Source organism: Arachis duranensis, chromosome 9 (assembly GCF_000817695.3).
Source record: "Arachis duranensis cultivar V14167 chromosome 9, aradu.V14167.gnm2.J7QH, whole genome shotgun sequence".
Taxonomy (NCBI): Eukaryota; Viridiplantae; Streptophyta; class Magnoliopsida; order Fabales; family Fabaceae; genus Arachis; species Arachis duranensis.
This window is the reverse complement of record NC_029780.3, coordinates 108,834,943-108,854,679: the sequence shown is the minus strand read 5'-3', so window position 1 is coordinate 108,854,679 and position 19,737 is coordinate 108,834,943. Positions and strand designations below refer to the sequence as shown.

The 19,737-nt window shown below is 29.7% G+C and overlaps 1 pseudogene; it reads right to left on the bottom strand.

Annotated features, from left to right (window-relative positions):
• Positions 1-237: 237 nt before the first annotated feature.
• The window catches only part of LOC107466893 (transcription initiation factor TFIID subunit 2-like), a 62,961-nt pseudogene continuing 43,461 nt past the window's right edge, over positions 238-19,737 (bottom strand).

Sequence of the window (19,737 nt, the reverse complement as noted above, 5' to 3'; positions counted from 1 at the left end):
GAGGGAGAATGTTTCCTCCACTCCAGGAAATCCCGTCAAATCCTTTATCATAGATACTCCCTTTTTCAATAGTTTTTTTTTCTTTTGGGAGGAAGTTCTAACGATGAGGGAGAAGGAGGAACAACCAAGCTTTCTGGAGGGGAGTTAGGAGGGATCAACCGACTTGTGGAAGTATGGATGATTTTTTATTGGGGCAAAGTCCCCGAGTCTGATTTCTTCAGGAAAGATCGGGCAGAATTACCCCCTGTTTCTTTCTCTTGGATACTTCGGGCCACAACAGTTTTTCTGGTTTGGCGTAGTTGCTTCATTGCTGTAGACTTCGGAGCCATTTTCTCTGCAAAACAAAAATAAAAGGCACCTTAGTTAAACAAATCAAAATTAAAAAGCATAAAGCTAAAAGGTCGGAAAGCTACTTAGCTCGGACTGAAGCTGACTAGGGTCCCCTAGGAACTTTTTAGTATCCAAGTGAAGAGCCCGGCCCCAACTCTCTTCCAACACGTCTACAAAGTACTTCTCAAGCTTGTCTAGGGCATCTACACTATACTTGACTATTACGGGTTTTTCTTGCCAATATAACGGAAAGGAAGGTTCATCGTTCTCATCCATATAGAAAAGTCAGACACCTTTTATAGCCGGACTTTGAAGAGATAATTTTTGAAGTCATGGAAAGATTCATCAAAAATAGAAAAAACCTTTCTACCTTGAACAGCGCGAAAGAAAAACCAAGACAACTTTCCCTTTTGAAGATCTGGGTTTGTTCAGGACAGAAAGGTGAAAAAAGACCTTAAAAGAAGGTCAGACATTAAGTTCTTGGCACAAACATTGGTACACTTTGAGGAAAGCCCAAGAATTCGGGTGAAACTCGGTAGGAGTGACGTTACAAGTCCAAAGAATGTTCGTTCAAAGTCAGGAAAAAGGGGTTTAATACCAAATTTTGTAAAAAAGTAATCATATGCATAGAAAAAAGGGTGTTCCGAGTTGTCTAAATAAGGGAAGCACACTCTCTCCTCAAGGTCTGACACTACTAACTCATAATTTCGCTAATCTTTCTAATTTTCACATATCCTATAGTGTCTACGGAATACATTCAATATACTCTTTGTTAACTACAGAAACAAGGAGAAAGACAATACTATCTACCCAAGATAACAAAGAAGAGGGGACCTTTGATGACATGTTGACAATTACATACTGAGACATAAAAGCTACACCTACAAATACAAAATAAGCAAGTCATCACAAAAGAACTCGGACACTAGTAAAGCGAATTAGGTAAAAGAAACCAAAATACAAAATACAATTTCAAAACATCTTTTTCAAAACTAGAAAGTGCAGAAATGGTATCTCTCCTGCACTAACAGCAGGGACGCCATTTGGGGCAACATAAACACATTCATTAAGTCACAAAAGACTACAGTCTTTCAAAACTCCAGAAACATAGTTCAAACATACCAAAGGAATGACAAAAATCAGTTTCACCAAGGAGTTCTTTATTAGGAGACAAAGCGACAACAGCCAACAATTTTCCAAAGAAAAAGTTTCAAAGATAAAAACAAAACCAAGAATATGAAGAACCTCTATTATTAACCAAAAGGTCGCCTCAATGCAAACAAATTCAAAAAAGACCAACAAATAGTTATGCGAAAAGGAGCCAAGAGTCAACAGTACCAGCCTTGATGAAGAATTCGAATAAGGAAAAGGGCACATCAAGCAGCAAAGACACGGTCGATCCTCTTCACCAAACGCTCTTTCGAATGAATCAAGATAAAGAAAATCTTGAAAAACCCCAAACGATAGTGAAACAAACAAAGAGAGAAAATTTTTGCAAAGAAGGGAGCAACAAAAGCTTTTCTGAAATGGGGAAAGAAGAAGAAGAAGAGCGTGAAACGTTTTTATAAGAGAAGAGTGCAAAATAGTCCTTTTTATCCCCCTCTTTAAAGACTTATACGAATCCCTAGGGAACTGCCGCAAAACGTGGGCCCCTCATTTAAAGAGGTAACGTTCAAAATTTAAAACACGTCGAAACCGAAGTCACGAAATGCTTGAGCCCGACCTCTTGTAAAACTCGGATTCAAGCAGGGGTACTGTTCATACCGTGGCCTAAATCCATAAAAGACAAGCCCAGTAAGGGGAAAACGCCCAATCCAAAGAGGTGGCCTCCACCATATATTCGACCTCTTTGAAGAGGTCGGACACAACCAAGGGAGCTCAGCTGTACTTATCCAAACAAGTAACTGCCTCCACGAATCTCTCTAAATATCTCTATCTTCCCCAAAAGATAGATCCCAACAAACTCCTAAAATAAAGGGAACGATCATCCATCAATAAATGTGGAACTACTTCAACAAAGGTGGTTATTAACTGTACTATAAATACACTAACACCCTTTAGGTATATATATGTTCTAATCTACTTAAAACCTGCCTAAAATCCTTGCTAACTTAAGTATCGGAGTCTCTTGCAGGTACCACCCCCTACTTTCTCACGAGGAATCCGGACGACGGCACCTCGACACTCGAACAGGTCGGACGCTGCCTCAGAAGGAATCTAGATCTCACGCCAGACTCAAATCAACATTTCAGGTAACCCTCGAAATTATTATTATTATTATTATTATTAATAATGATAATAGAGATATTATAATAATAACAGTAACGTTAATAATGACACTAATAAAAACAATAACAGCAATAATAATTAAGTGAAATAATAATTACGACAATAATAAGAAAGAGCAGTATAATACTAATAGACAAAAAAAAAACAGTATAAAAGCAAAGGTTATTGCAAGAATAATAGTAGCGATGACTATAAGATTAACTTATATTTAAATTTGTCCCAAACTCTCAATTACTATAATTTAATATTTACAAATCGATCCCTATATTTAAGTATATTTATTTATTACTTGATCCTTCAAATTTCGGATTATTATTTTTTTTTGTCACCGAAAAAAGCTCCATGATATGAAACACAGACTTTGAATGGGTCACTATCGTAAACCAAATCGAATGGTAAGAATGGATTTTTTTTTAATTATGATTTTGAACGAGCCTTCCACTTGTGCACTGTATGACAACATGCACTTTTTAATTTAGATATGGAAGGAGAAATAGTGTAGGATACGATTATGGAGTGTATAGGTGCTTTACGTAATTGTAGTGTCAAGAGTAAATCGGACCGTTCGATTTGTGTTTAAAAAATTAAAAAAAAATTGCATTATACAAATCGGACCGTCGGATTTGTATTTTAAACAATTAAAAAAAATTTAATATTGAAATTGGACCATCCGATTTTTGCTTTCAAAATAAAAAAAAAAATTAAAAGTACAAATCGAATCTTCCGATTTTTCCTTCCACAGAAATCGGACTATCCGATTTGTGTTCAAAATTTTTTTAACAAAGAAATCGCCCAGTCCAATTTCTTCATTTAATAGTTCAGACAAAAATATCTCACCTTCATATTTAGCAACACCCATCTCCATACCCATGCACAACACATACAGAATTTGCGTCACGGCATACATGCCTAAATATAAATTCTCTAAGACAAAATATACCATTTTTTTTATAAAGGAAAAATGATAAGAGATTAAGAACTAATCTATCTAATTTAATATTCTAATCATCCAAAATCAATCAGTTCTTTTAGTTAGGTACTACTATGCTTCAAATGAAAACTCTGAATGGCAGTGTCACTCAAATTAATCTAAATAATATAATTCATTATTTAATAACTTACTTTGCATTACAAAAGCACAACATCCGCAGTAGCACTTTGGAAAGTATCTGACATTGAACTTCCAGGTTTGAATCCTGGCTGCGGAAGTTCTATTTTAGTTTTTAAATTATTGTTATGGATTTTAGTTTTAAGTTATTGTTACGACGAACAAGGCCACAAACTTAATGCATGACTCAAAAACCAAAACGAATGGTAACAATGCACATTTTAAGTATATTAGTTTTTTTTAAAGGAACAAAATCATCCAAAATGCCAGAGGGTTGAAGTCCAATATTATTATTATTTTTAGCGAAAGAAATTGAGATGATATTGTAGTCAAGATGAAAGTTACGTAATATGAAGCATAAAATTGTCATGCATTATTATTAACCCCTAGAATTTATGAAATAGTGTTTATTTTTAAAGATCGAAATTATACTAAATATTGCATTTATTTAAAATAAAATTTTAATTTTAAAACACAATTTTTTTTAAGTTAAGAGTGAGACTAGAATCCGAAACTTTTAGATGAAAAAAATTTCAATCACTTTAATATTTCTAAAAAATAAAAAACACAAAGAATTAAAATTTGTAAAAACAGAGCATAAAATTTTAATAATATCTTTTTTTTTTAATATTCTCACTCAACTGTTCAAATTTCAAGTCTAATTCCATCTTGTCTTTCCTCTCAAACCATATTCCTCTCTCCGGCAAAACTGAAAGGCCTAAATACATTGAAACTTCAGGAAAGCAGCGAGAAATCTTGAGTTCCTATTGTGGCAATGACAAAAGAAATAAAACAAAATGGACCAGGGTGCCTCCAAAGGAAGGTTATGATGCTAAAAGTCTTGCCATAGAGAGGAGGATAAACAAGATAAAAAATGGCCTTTTCACTTTGAGGTGTCTAGTGCTGAAGATAACCAAGGTCGACCTAACAATTTAGCTCCAGGGCATGCATATCAAGTTTTGATTCTTGATTTTTCTTAGATCTAATCTGCTGAATCTTTTTTAGGGCTGATAGATAGAGCATCAATTCTTACAGATGGATAGAACATAACACAATCGATTTTGTCAACAAGTAAAGAACAAGGAAGAGTCAGAACTCTCCTTATTAAACTCAATCGATTCTGATGATGATTCTTAGAGAGAAGGAAAAAGGAAAAAGGAGAATGAAATTAGAGTTTATTGTTTTTAATTAATAAAAATATTTAAATAATTTTGATTGTTTTAGTCTTTATGCTGTTATTTTGTTTTTTTTAATTAAGAAAAATATTTAAATAATTTTGATTTTTCTTAGTTTCTATATTATTTTAGTCATAATATTTTTTTTCTTTTTCAACGTTTTCTTCTCTTGTTTGATTTTTTTTTTCATTCTCTTTTATTATTATAATCATCGCCGTTTTTTTCATCATCTTTTTTTTATATGTTTTAAAAATTATAGTACAAAAATTTTGATATACAATAAAAAACAATTGGTATACAACATAAATTAAAAAAAATACATATTTAAAATACTAATTTTCAACTAACAAAATACTCATAACACAAATTTTAGTACACAATATAAATTTAGTGACAAAATATACCCTTTTTTATAAAGAGAAAATGATAAGAGATTAAGAACTAATTTATCTAATCTAATATTCTAAATCATCAAAAATATTTATCAGTTCTTTTAGTTAGGTACTTCTATGTTTCAAATGAAAATTCTAGGTACGAGTGCCACTCAAATTAATCTAAATGATATAATTCATAAATTACAAATCACTAATTCACAAATTCATTATTTAAATTTTACTTTGCATTACCACAGCACAACGCCACTTTGGAAGATGTCAAATGTTGAATTTCTAGGTTCGAATCCTGGCTGCGGAAATACTATTTTAGTTTTAAATTATTGTTGCGAACAAGCCTCCCACTTGTGAGTAAATAAATTTCTAACGCAAACTTAACGGATGACTCATACACCAAAACGAATGGTAAGAATGCACATTCTAGGTATATTAATTCCTTTTAAAAGAACAAAATCATCCAAAATGCCAAATGGTGGAAGTCCAATATTATGTTTTAGATTTGTACTAACTTGATTATAAAAATATTTATTATTGTGATTTTAAATTAAATTAAATATAATACTAAAATTTAATTATAGACATTTTATATTAAATATAATATAAAAATTTAATTTATTCTTTGTTATTCTGTTTGAGTATCTCATGTCATTTTTAAATGATTTTTTTGTATTGAAAATTGAACTTAAAAAAAAAACTTTTGTATTAAGTAAATATATATTTAAGTTCACATGATCAAATTAAGACTCTGTCCAAATGATACTAATGAAGATTTCAAATTATTTCATTGTCCAATCAGTCTCTTTGGCCATATATTAAGTAAATGATTAAATTAATTTTTGACAAATTGTACCATTTCTAATTTGATCTTTAAACAAATTTTTTAATTAAATTCATCTCCACAATAATTTTAGTTTAGTTATGTTAGTAATGAAAACTAACCTGGCACGTTAAGTGACAGGTCACTGGCACGTTAATTGAAAGGTCAGCATTGAAACGACATCATTTTTTAGTGAGAGACAGTAGTTCAAATGATGTTATTTTAGAGTCCCTATTTCAATTAGTAAGATTGACCACATTCTCTCTCACTTCCATCCACTCTTAGTAACACTGAGACTGTGTTTTTCTCATAAGACTCTCTCTATCACTTCCGTTTTGACGTCGCTGAGGAGAAGACAAAGAAGCCTTCATCATCCTCGTCGATTAAAGCATCTAGTAAGACTTGTTCGCGAGACAAACACACCATCAATGGATTATTTAAAAAATTTTCTGTTTAAAAATTTCTTATGTAGTGTTGCAGAAACCAGTACAATACGTAAGACACACACCATCAATAAGGCACTTCCATTGGAACCAACCCATGGCACTACCAGCACGGAAACCGACACCGGCACCAGCACCACTCCATACAGTACAAGCCATGTACTAGGAGGGATTGACAGTGGTGGCATGGGGTCTTCTGGAGTTCGTATGAACAATGAGAGTCACGGTGGGGTTAAACTTGAATTATTTGCTCTCTTTTCTGTATTTTTTATGGTTGGTGGAGTTGATAGAAAGGCAGAAAAAATGGCCATGATTTTAGTCTTAGAGTTTTGTTTTTGATGATTAAACATTTTTGGTACCTCAAAGTTTATCATTAACTAATTTTTTGGATTATGAAAGTAATTACGGTATATTGTGTCAATGAAATTCATTGTTTTTGTTTAGTTTTTATTATGGTGTTTGGTTATAGTTTTTGTATTTTGTTTACAAAATTTGGTTAGAGTTTTAGGATTGTGATAAGTGGAGTTAATAATGTTTTTGTTTATCTTCAATTCTTTTTTAAAAAAAATATTTTGATTAAATTTTTAACTTTTATATAAAATTTTAAAATATAAATATATATACAACATTTTGAAATTAGAATTTATCACTTAGCTACTGATTTGAGTAAATTTTATAAAAATATCATATTAATTGTTAATTATCATTTAGCTACTGATTTGAGTAAAATATCATATTAATTGTTAATTAAAATATAAATAAGTGTACTGATATATAATTTAATGTACCATGTCAATTTTTATTAATATCATCAACATTAAATTATAAAAATATTAACGTGATTAAACTAAAATATTTAAAAAAATAAATTTAATTAATTTTTTTAAATTAAATTAAAAATTATATAATTTTTTAAGAACTAATTTTACTATTTATTCGTCATATATTCGTTGATTGCATTTTTCATATTGGGAGTTATTTGAAACCATCCAAAAAATTATGCGAGTTGTTGACCTGGAAGGGGATCTTTATCGTTTTGGTTCTATTAATTGCTTAAAATTCAAAGAGATATACATTTGGCAAAATTATAGACAAAGTGAGATCAAGATTGTCAAATTGGGATAGAAATTTGCCCTCTACAAACGATGGGTAAATTTTAGTTTATAGATTGCATTTGTATTCTCTTTATACCATGGTATTTGAAGTGATGACTATTTAAGCCAAATATAGTGATGACATTTTTTATAAAGGATAAATATAAAGGGTAACTTGTATATTTAAAGGTAATTTATTTTAATAAAATGATTGACAACTAAAATTATACTATTATTCTGATTTTAGTTTGGTTACACTTCTATTTTATTTATTTATTTATTTATTTTTGTGACTATGCCTATTTTATTTTAATCTACATAAATCAATTAATTAAATTAAATTTATAAACTCACACATAAATCGAATTTACTCAAGTTATTGACAAATTAGAGTTTTATTTAATTTTGTTTAAATAGAAAATTAAAGAACTCTATTTAATTTTTTTATTAATATTTTTGCTCTTCTCAATTTTACGTACATGTTAGTAAAAAATAATTGAATTCAAAGGGAAGGTTGTTTGAATTATTAAGTAAGCATTTGGAAGAGAAGTTGGTGTCGAAGGAGGCGTATTTAGAGACATTGAATAAGAGTTCAATTAGCTCAATAAATCGAGAAGTTACTTGAGTAATTAAGATCGAAGTTTTTTTAAAATCGAAGATTATTCTACAACTGTCACATGATTAGGCAAAAGAGTGGGAACAGTTACCCACATTTTCGCACATGAGGGAGTGTCATTTTAAATTAATCGGTTAAAGAAATGACTATAAATACTAGAAGGTTCGAAGATACAAGAGTTGAAACTTTGCTTTAAGAATTACTCACGCACACTCACATCTCAGCGAATTTCTGAGCCTACTTTGAGTCAATTTTCTGTAGGATTCCTTTCACTTGTTTTTACTTTTCATGTATATTTTCTGCAAACTTTACTTTTCTCACAAATTTATCTTTCAAGTAACATTTAATTTTCTTGTTCAATTTTACATTTTCGTATTGTTATTTTCAAAACGCAAAGTCCTTTGATATAATCGAAGGCATTTTATTGCTTTATTTAAATTTAATGCAAACCATTTCGATTCTAGTCATTCTTATTTTCAAAATTTTTATTTATTTGTTGTCTTTTCAGTCTTTTCCTCTAATTTTGTCTACTTCGAGGATATTTGATGCACTTCTAGAAAATTGGTACTCGCAAAAGAGGAGTTGGTTTCGCTCCTAAATCATTAAAATCGAACCACCATTAATTTGCTAAAAATCGACAAAACAGTATGTTATGTTGGTTGTATTATTAGATTTACGAGTTTGTTTGGATGTTATTAAATTGTTTTAGAAAAATATTTTTTTTAATAAAAAATATTTTTATTTTTAATGTGTTTAGCAAAATTTAAATAGTGAAAATATTTTTTTTTTACTTTTGAAGAAAGATATTTTTAACATTATAAATAAAAAATATTTTTATATTTTATTTATATATATTTTTTATTAAAATAAAAAAGAATAATATATGTTATATAAAATAAAAAATCCAATTTTATGAAAAAAATATTTTTTATAATATCTCAGGTATTAACAAAACTAATTTAGTAAAATTTAATTGTCTGAATTTCCGGACGATTACTCCAAAAGTTTAAGTTTCTTTTGGATTTTCATTATAATATTTTTTGTTTAAGGTAACCTTTATTCAAAGCAACGTTTAACAAAAGTTGTCTTAGATAGGCAAAAATAACATTTTTAACAAATTGTCTTTGAGTATGGCAAAGATAACAAAATTTTTTACTACCTATAAAAATAGTTGTCTTTAATATCTAAAATAACATTTACTAAATGCTGCAATATAAAAATTTTAAGACAACACTTCTAAATAAAAATACAACATTTTATAAGAATTGTCAAAAATTTTAATAAATAACATTTATAAAAGATTACCTAAAATTGTTTATAATTAATAATTTTAGAAAGAAATTTTTAATCATATTCCTTCGAATTATTTTCCCTATCAAATAACTTAAAAAAAAAATTTGTTTCACAGTTCATTTAAAATTGAAAGAGCCTTAAGCCTTAAATTACTAAGCTACTGAAGCCAATAATACACCCACGCACAAATCTTTTCTCTCCGTTCTCCACTACCAGCTCCAATAATTGACGATGCTAACGACGACAACAATTTAACACACGGTCCGAGTCAATTTTTATTCATATTTTTGTCAGAAATTAAAGCTTGTTAAGTTTTTTAAATAAAATTACTAAATTGATGATAAATAAAATTTTAAATAAATACATGTTCAATTTTTATGATGCTGGTAGGAAAATGTAAAGAATTTTCTTATTTTGGATTTACTGTTTTATGATGCTTTTGCATATTTACTTTGATTCAGAATTTTGTAGGGTTGGTATTTTTGATACAAAGACGTTTAGGACTTTAGGTTAATAGGTTATTTGTTGTTTGGTCACTACTGGTGAGTATGGTTAGACTGCAAATCTGGAGAGGATTATGAAAGCTTGGGCCTTGAGAGACAACGGTATAACTGGTTACATGTCTAACAAGAAGAATATAGAAATCAATCCTAACAATGGCATTATGAAAGAATTGACGAAGAAAACGAAAGTTGATGAAATTGGGCATTTACTTTTTTTTTTTTGTGTGTCAAAGTTCATGAAAAATTATGTTTTTTTGTTGTTGTTTAATTATGTGTATTTTTATTTGAATTGCCAACTGTATATGTATTTAAAATTTACTTAGTTGAATTTGAAACAACTTTTTAATTTAATATATATGCAATATATTAGCTTATTAGCTTATTTTTTTCTATCTATTAAATTTAGTTTAAATAGTTAAATTTTATTAAAGTGTGCTATATATCCTTTTAAAAAGACAATCTTAAATAAATTTAGATTAGTGTTGCTATAGATATCTAAAAAGGCAACACAGAAGAATAATCAAAAAAATTTATACAAGTGTTGCTTTCGATATATGAAAAAGTCAGTTAAAAAATTTATACAAGTGTTGCTTTATATATTAGAAAATACAATTCATAAAAAGTGTTGCAATAAAGTAAATTTTTATGTGTTGTGTTTTGGTCCTCCAAGACAATCCTTATATGAAGTTGTTTTTTTTAGTAGAAAAGGCAACGTTTTTTAAATGTTACCACGAAAACGATTCTCTTTGATGCAAAAAAACGTTGCCTTAGACCAAAGATAACGGCCGTATAGCCAACCCCCAAAAAGCATTGCGTTTTGTCAAAAAGTGTTATTTTTGATCAAAGACATCTCTTTTTCTTATTATAGACAACGTTTTTAAAGAGTTGCCTCAAACCGAATTTGTTGTAGTGTTATTTTTTTAGGTACGACAATATAAAATTAATTTTTATTTATTTATAATGTTAAAAGTATTTTTTAAAATAAAAAAGATCTTTTAAAAATATATAAATTATAATTTCTAAAAGATGAATATTCACTACAAGAAAAGAGAGCTATTTTAACATGATTTTTTTTAATGGCCATAGTTAAGTGTAAAAATTAATATATATTTTTGACAAATATCACAAATGTCAAATTTTCTATGTTTTTTTTTGATGAATAATTTGATTGTAGAAAATTACTCCTCAATTTTGACACTTATTTATTTTCAACTTACTCCATTATTCTTTTTCTTCGTTGAGCTCCGTCAATTTTGGCATCACACTACTCTCAATTTAGGATCATATTACTCATTCTTCATCTTCAAAATCTTATACTACTCATTTTTCATCTTCAACATCTCAGTTTATTCTTCAGATTCAAGATCTCATCTCATTTTTTGTTAAAAATTTTTGTTGAGAATTTTTTATGATCAATAAGTGTCAAAATAAATAGTATTTTTGACGATTAATAAGTATCACAAAAAATATATTCTCAAATTTTTCTAACAAATTATTTTTGACGGCCAATATTTATCAAAATAAGATTTAAACTTTTTTTACAATTACTTATATGTCAAAAATACTATTTTTGACAAAACTTTTATTAACATATTTTAACAGTTAAAATAGTGTTAAAATTTGTTTTTTTTTTTTGACGAATTTTAATTTTTTTGACACATAATAATCCTAAAAAATAGTCTATATTGTTGTAGTGATTTTTTTAATATTTTATTTTTACTAGTAAAATTTTGTCAAATATATTAAAAAATAAAATAATTTTTTCTTAACAACTTAATAACACCCCAATAAACTCATAAATTTAATAATATAACAAAGTAACATCCATAGAATTAAGAAGCGAAAAATTATTAATAAAAAAATAAATAAAAATCTTTAATTTGTTATTTAAACAATAAATAAATAGAGCTCTTCAATTTGCCAATAGGTTGCACGCGTATTAGTGTATGGTGTGTGACTTAAACAAAAGCCTATCTTTTTCCCATCTCACTCGACCTAAGTAAATTCAAAGAAAGTAAATTCAATTTTCTTTTCTCTCTCAATCGTATTAAATCGAACTAAGTAAATTCGATCTATTTACTTCGATAATTTACAAGTAAATTAAAACAGTGATTCGCTTTATATGTAAATTTACATATTAAACTTAATTAATTTAATTTATATAGATTAAAATAGAACAAGCATGTAATCAAATTAAAATTAGAACAATGGTGTAATTTTAGTTGCCAACTATTTTATTGAAATAAATTATTCTATATTAAATTTATTTTGTTGAAAATATTTAAAATTTAATTATTTTGTTAATCCTTATAGTTTTGCGAAATTTTTAATTAGGTCTTTATACTTTTTTTTTTTCAATTGAGTTCCTATACATTTTTTTTTTCAATTTAGTTCTTATTAACGTTAAACGTCAAAAAAATATTTGTGAATTGTGAAATTACTTGTATACCCCTAAAAACCTGAAAATAAGGATTAGGGTTTGAGGAAAGGAGAAGAGAGAATAGAGAGAATGATAGGTAATTTTATTATTGAAAGTATACATTAGAGAATATAAGAGGGGCTATTTATAGCCAAGGGTCCAACTCTTAGCTAATGGCCCAACTCTTAGCCAAGGATCCAACGTCTCGCTAGGACATCCACAATAAATATATTTATAACACTCCTCCTTGGATGTCCCTAGTAATAATAGTAGACTAGTGCCTCGTTTAAAAAAAAAACTTACTAAATAAAATATAGTGAAGGAAAAAGAGAACATTGTCTTGTAATACGTTAGGTAGCTGACTCGTTAAAAACCTTACTAGAAATAACTCAAAGTGGGATAAAAATCATGGTTAAGGAAAAGAGTACTGCCCGTATTACTCTCCCGATAATTACATCACTTGATATCTCTTAGTCGATGCATTCCTATCTTGTATACCAGTTTCTCAAATGTTGAAGTAGGTAGTGCTTTAGTGAAAATATCTGTTAAATTATCATTAGAACGGATTTGTTGAACGTCTATATCACTACTTTGTTAAAGATCATGAGAGTAGAAGAGCTTTGGTGAAATGTACTTTATTCTATCTCCTTTGATGTATCCTTCTTTTAGTTAATGTATGCAAGCAGAGTTATCTTCGTGTATGACTGTTGGCATTTTCTTCACAGGTAAGTCACATATATTGTGGACATATTGGGTGATTGACCTAAGCCAAACACATTCTTAAATTGCTTCATGAATTGCTAATATTTTTGCATGATTTGAGGATGTTGCAGTTAGTTTGCTTTATTGAGTGCCAAGATATAGTGCCTCCACATGTGAATAGATAACCTGTTTATGATCTGCCTTTATGTAAATAAAAAAAAAACCTGCATCTGCATATCCAACTAATTGAAATATTGATTCATTGGAGTAAAATAAACCCTTATTAACAGATCCTTAGAAATATCTTAATATATGTTTAACACCATTCTAATGTCTTCTAGTTGGATAGGAGCTAAATCTTGATAATAATTTTACTGAAAAAGCTATATCTGATCTTGTATTGTTAGTGAGATACATTAGTGCACCAATAGCACTAAGATAGGGTATTTCAGGACCAAGGAGCTCCTCGTTATTTTCATATGGTCAAAATGGGTCTATATTCATATCTATTGATCTCACCACCATTACAGTACTCAATAGGTGTGTTTTTTCTATGTAAAATTTTTTCAAAAGTTTCTCAGTATAAGTTGACTGAGGAATGAATATACCGTCTTTCAAGTGTTCAATTTGTAAACCAAGACAAAATTTTGTTTTACCAAGATCTTTTATTTCAAATTCTCTTTTTAAATAATTCATAGTTTTTGGAATCTCTTCAGATGATCTAATGATGTTTAAATCATCAACATATACTGCAATCATAACAAATTTAGATTTAGATTTTTTTTTATGAACACACATGGGCATATACGGTCATTTTTATATCCATCTTTTAAAAGTACTCACTGAGACGTTTATACCACATAATCCTAGATTGTTTTAATCCGTACAAGAATTTTTACTGAACAAAACTCCGGAGAATTATTGTATGCTTCAGAGTTCAGACACTTTGAGTCCTTCAAGGATTTTCATATAAATTTTTTTATCAATTAAGCCGTATAAATAGGCTGTAACAACATCCATTAGGCGCATGTCAAGTTTTTCATGCACATTCAGACTAATCAGATATCTTAATGTTATTAAATCCACTACAGGATAATATGTTTCCACATAGTCAATACTGGATTTTTGTGAGAACCCTTATACTACTAATCGTGTTTTGTATCTTTTTAGTTCATTTTTCTCATTTCGTTTACGCACAAAAATTCACTTGTATCCCCCTGGTTCTATACTTTCAGGAGTTTTGACTATAGGACTAAAAACTTCATGTTTTCTAAGTGAAGTTAATTCAGCGTGAACTACATCTTTCTATTTTGGCCCATTATCTCTCTGTCTGTATTTTTTGAGAGATTTTGATTCATGGTCCTCATCTTGCTTTACTATTTCTACAGCGATATTATAAGCAAAAATATTGTTAACAACAGTATTCTTTCGCCCCCATATTTTTTCAATAGTGACATAACTTATCGAGATCTCTTCATTTTCAGGTACTTGAATCTCTTCAGAGGTATCATCGATAGTTATGTCTTCGGATCCCCTTTGAGTATTTTCCTCCATATTGTGACTATCATGATTGATTATCTCTCTCCTTTTACGAAAATTTTTATCCTTAGAACCGATTGGTCTTCTATACTTTAGGTATGGATTGCTTTCATTTGTACTAACAATTTGACCTTTCAAAATACTTGTTTTTATTAGTGTATTTGCAACTAGAATGTGAGATTTTGTTACTCTCTTTAGGTCAGTAAATACGTCTGGCAATTGGTTTGCAATATTTTTCATATGAATTAACCTTTGTACTTCTATTTTACATTGCCTAGTGTGAGGATCTAAATGTAATAATGACAATGTAATCCAAGTAATTTTCTTTTTCAACTACTTATTTTATCTCCCTAATTTTGAAAATTTTATTTCATCAAAGTGGCAATAAAAAAATCTTGCCTTATACCAATCGTAGTTTCAAGATATTTTATAATTGATAGGGATTTATAACCAACATATATCCCCAATCTTCTTTGGAGTTCCATCTTTGTGTGTTGTGGTGGAGTAATTAAGACATAAACTGCACATCCAAATATCCTAAGATTCAAAATATTTGGCTTCTGACCGCAAGCCAGTTGTAAAGGGGAGGATTTTAGGTAACTTGTTGGTCTTAAGCGTATAAGTGCTACAACATGCAAAACTAGTATGCTCCCATGCTGAAATGGGTAGTTTAGTTCTCATAAGTAATGGTCTAGCTATTAACTGAAGGCGTTTAATCAATAATTCTGCTAGACCATTCTGAGTGTGTACATGAGCAATAGGCTCTTCTATAGTAATTTCAATTGACACACAATAATCATTAAATGATTGTGACCTAAATTTACCAGCATTATCAAGGCATATTGCCTTTATAACATAGTCTGGAAAATGAGTTTTAATTTAATTATTTGAGCTAACAATCTCGCAAACGCCATCGTGAGGATGCATCTGTTAAAACCATGAAATATTTAAATGTAGAAGAAATAGTGATTCGATCCCAATTTTTTCTTATGATGGTCTTGTAATTAACTTTCCTTGAGAACATGCAGCACATGAGAATTCATTAAATTGGAGGATTTTATGTTCTTTTAGAGGATGACCAGATGAATTCTCGATGATTCTTCTCATCATAATTGAACTCGGATGACCTAACTGGTTATGCCAAATTGTAAATATACTTGTATTTGTAAATTTCTGATTTACTATGGCATGTAATTTCACATTGCTAATAGTGGTGTAGTACAAACCTGAAGAAAGAGCAATTAGTTTTTCCAACACGTATTTTCTCCTGATCTCATAGTTGTAATATAAAGATATTCATTGTTTTCTTCTCTTGTAGTTTCTACATGGTATCCATTTTGGCGGATATCTTTAAAACATAGCAAGTTTCTATGAGACATACTTGATACTAGTGCATTATTTATGAAGAACTTAGTTCCTTTAGGTAATACTATAGTAGCTCTTTCAAAGCCTTCAACCATTTTTGTACTACCTGCAATCGTACTTACATTTGCTTCCTTTGTAACAAGAGAGACAAAATGTCTTTTGTCTCTAAGTATTGTATGTGTTAAAGCACTGTCAGCGAGACATACTTCTTCATTGTTGAATTTGAGCAAAGCATGAGAAATATTGGTAGCACGAATCCCCACACTTTCGTACTGTTGTACCAGCAAGTACACTGGGTCGTCCAAGTAATAGCTGAGCGAGTCAGGGTCGATCCCACGAGGATTGTGGTTTGAAGCAAGTTATGGTTATCCTGCAAGTTTTAGTCAGGCAGATTAGAAGGATTAGAATTTAACGTGTTTTAATATTGTATAAATTATTTTATAAATCAAATATTTGGATGTTAAGCAGGAATAAGAAGTTAAATGGAACAAAGAAAAAAAGAGTAATTAAAACTCAGAAGTTGTGTAAACTGTGAAAAGAGCGATAGGAATATAGTTGAGGATTGGAGTTGCTTTGTCTTTCTGAATTAACTCTGCTATTATTGCTTCCGTTGCTTGTGAGTGATTTCTTCAATGACAGGCTGTATGCGATTAACACTGGTTTGAGCAACTGCCAATACTTCTCTAGATCTGAACCCCAGGTTTAGTGCGGATCCATTCTGATTGAGGGTGAAGTTCCTGCAGGCTATTCTCCTTAATGATCCTACTCAAAATGCCACAGACAAGGTCGAATCTTCTGGATCAAAGAATGCTACTTATATAGATTCTAGCCTCTACCACAGAGACCCGAATCTCCCCGTACTTCGGCTAAACTGGTGTCTCGAGAAGTCCCTAACAAAGTCATGGATTAGCTGTCTGAGAGACGTATATTCAAGCTGGTAGTTCATCATTGTCTGATGAAAGATGCACTCTGAACCCATGTAAAATGTGATAACCTTATGCCAGTTCAACACATTCATATTAATGAAGAACGAATGTACATCTTAGAATTAATCAAACACGGATCGAAGAGAAACAGTGATACTTTCATTAATTTATAGGACTCAGCAGGGCTCTGCCCCTCAACCTAGGATGTTTAGAAACTCATACTGAAAGTAAAATACAATGATGAAAATGAAAATAAGGCTGAAGATCCTTAACAAATAGTGATCTTCTACTTTAAATACTAAACTAATGACTAGTAAGGGTAAAACAGTCTATTTAGTGCTAAAATCTACTTCTGGGGCCCACTTGGTGAGTGTTTGGGTTGAGATAAGATGAAATCCACGTGCTTAGGCTTCTTTGGGCATTGAACTCTAATACTAGAACCTTTTTGGGCGTTGGACTCTAGCCTGGATTCCCTTTTTGGCGCTGGACGCCAGAACTGGTTAGATAGCGGGCGTTGAATGCCAGTTTTGGGCCTTCTAATCCGAAGTAAAGTATGGACTTTTATACATTTTTGGAAAGCTCTGAAAGTCAGCTTTCCATAGCCATTGAGAACGCTCCATTTAAACTTTTGTAGCTCCAAAAAAGCTCTCCCGAATGCAGGCCGGTCAGATCTGGATAGTATCTGCAGTGCTTTCTTTGTCTCTGAATCATACTGCTGCTCCAACTCCTCAATTTCAGCCAAAAAATACCTGAAATTGTCGAAAAATACAAAAATTCATAGTAGTATCCAAAAATGTAAATTTAACACTAAAACCTATAAAAACTTAATAAAAACTAAATAAAAACTACTAAAAACTATATGAAAATGATGTCAAAAAGTGTATAAAATATTCGCTCATCAAATATCCATATCTTCATTTCAAAAAATAAAATATTATCATTAATGAAAAAAATCCAAAAAATATTTAAAAAGAAACTTGATATTACATTTAAAGGGAGAAAGACAATAAAAAAATTAACTAAAAATGATCTAAAATGAAAGATTTTTTTTATTAATGTTCTTCTAAAAAGAAAATTACACCATCAAAAGAAATATCATTGCTTGGGCCACCAAAATCAAAGGTTAAGGAAATCATCAAGGTCTGCATAGATATCATTGGTGGATTTCAGATTCGTTTCAACACCGTTTGCTTCAACTTCATCTCTTTGAATAGTCAAATTAGTCTCTTATTTTTGTCCTTTCTTCTTGATAGAGTCTTGATATAGGTTGACAAAATGCTCAGGGGTACAACATGTACGCGACCAATGACCTTTAATCTGCATCGATAGCACAAAATTTTCACATTTTGTGGATTGTTGCTCGGAGCATGCTTTTCATGTTTATTCCACTTTTGATTATGGGTAGGAACACTATTGTTCCATTTGTCATGCTCACGTCCATGTCCACGCCACGGTTTCGACCAATATTTTGATCGTGATTTCTTTTATGTTCACAAAATGCCGCATTCAGGAAAAGCAGTTGAGCCAGTAGGACGGATTTCATGGTTTTTCATTAATAGTTCATTATTTTGTTCTGCTAATAAGAGACAACCTATTAGATCAGAATACCTTTTGAAACCCTTTTCACGGTACTGTTGTTGCAAGAACACGTTGGAAGCGTGGAATGTGGAATAAGTTTTTTTCATTAAGTTCTCATCTGTGATATTTTGGCCACACAATTTCAGTTGAGAACTTATTTTGAAAAGTGCATAATATCACAGACTGTTTTAAAATTTTGTAGCCTTAAGTGTATCCACTCATAACGAGCTTTAGACAACAGGTTTTTGGTGTTCATATCTCTCTTTCAAATTTTTTCATAGTTCTTGTGGATCTTTAACAGTCAAGTATTCTACTTTCAACCCCTCATGAAGATGATGCCGTAGAAAAAATTAGTGCCTTAGCCTTATCTTTGCTTGACGATTGTACCTCTTTTTTTATGGTATCTCCAAGTGGGTTTTAGCATTAAGCGCCCATTCTAAATAATTTTTGCCGGTTAAATTAAGAGCGAAAAATTCAAACTTTTACAAATTTAAAATGATGGCTCTATAAATAAAAGTAAGTAAATAATTAAGAATCATAATGTTAATAATTCACATAAAAGAAAGAATAATAACTAAAATGATAAATAAATAAATAAATCAGTCAATTTGCTTCAGGAAATTAATAAAATATATTATTTTTTTTAAGATAGTAAAAATAATTTAAATAAACTATTAAAGTTATATAGTCATTGCTGAGAATGTAAATAAAATTATGATACTAGCACTATGGTGTTATATCTTCACTTAAAGGAATAATTATGTTTATCATTTATTTCAGAGAATGATTATGTTTATAATTAATTATTATTCACTTCGGAGAATAATTTTGTATATGATTAATTATCATTCACTTAAGAGAATGATATTAATATTAAATAAAATGTTATATTCATATAAAAAAATAATAATATAAATAAATCAAATAAGAATAATAATATAACAAACTAAAAAAAACAAAAACTATCAAAGAAAGAAAGGAAAAAATGGCGTACAAAAACGAGAAAAGAAAAAAAGATTTTTGTAACGGGCATGATATGCATATATGAATTTATATGAATTTAAAACAAAAGCATATGCATATATGGATTAAAACAAAGAAAAAAAAAAGAAAAAACAATTATGAAAAAATGATAAAATAATTATTTA